Raw genomic sequence first — 849 nt, 5'->3', positions numbered from 1 at the left:
TGAAGGTACAGGTGCTTCATTGTATGACCGAGACTTAAACCCAAAAGCTTTGTAACTGTTCTCATGGTGATTCAATAAATAAAATTATAAAAAATAAAAAAAACAAGTAAGGTGGCGTTCGTGCCCAATTCAATCAGCTAATAGTGGCTGAATAAATAGCAGTACTCCTACATAAAAAAAGCATCTCACTTTGTATTAGAAAGTATATAAAAGGGAAAAACAATATTATAACATCTATTTAATATAACAAAAAAGCCAATTCATGTATTATTATAAAAGTTTAAAAACAAATCAATGGGTCCTCGCTTTGGCAGCACATTACTAAAATTGGAATGATACAGAGAAGATAGCATGGCCCCTGAACAAGGGTGACACGCAAATTGGTGAAGCGTTTCATATTTTTCCAAAACACAAAAATTTGTCAGTCTACACTGCACCTCATGCACAGTGGTAGGGCGTTTGCCTTGCACACAGTCAACATGGCCGACCCGAGTTCTATTTCTCTGCCCCTCTCGGAGAGCCCGGCAAGCTACCAAGAGTATCTCGCCTGCATGGCAGAGCCTGGCAAGCTCCCCGTGACGTATTCGATATGCCAGACACAGTAACAACAAAGTCTCCAATGGAGACGTTACTGGGCCCGCTCGAGCAAATAAAAATTAAAAAATAAATAAATGACTATTAAAAAGTATAGTATTTCTTTAAATTAAAGTAAGTATTGCATATAATCAAAACCAGAATTAAGGTATAGTTATTTAAATAAGCTCAATTTGAAAATATATTTGAAAAATCCTCCCATAAATTATGGAACAAAGAGTGGGAAGAAAACAATGAGATAAATGGAAAAAACCT

General features: G+C 35.8%; 1 non-coding gene across 1 annotated transcript; it reads left to right on the top strand.

Annotated features, from left to right (window-relative positions):
- Window positions 1-298: 298 nt before the first annotated feature.
- LOC130025605 (U6 spliceosomal RNA) lies at window positions 299-403 on the top strand. Its single transcript, XR_008792740.1, has one exon. It is a non-coding gene; the product is annotated as a U6 spliceosomal RNA (small nuclear RNA).
- Window positions 404-849: the final 446 nt, after the last annotated feature.

The sequence above is a fragment of the Sorex fumeus genome, unplaced genomic scaffold (genome assembly GCF_029834395.1).
Source record: "Sorex fumeus unplaced genomic scaffold, SorFum_2.1 ptg000030l, whole genome shotgun sequence".
Classification (NCBI taxonomy): Eukaryota; Metazoa; Chordata; class Mammalia; order Eulipotyphla; family Soricidae; genus Sorex; species Sorex fumeus.
Note: the sequence above shows the minus strand (reverse complement) of the source record. Positions and strands in the feature narration are given on the sequence as shown.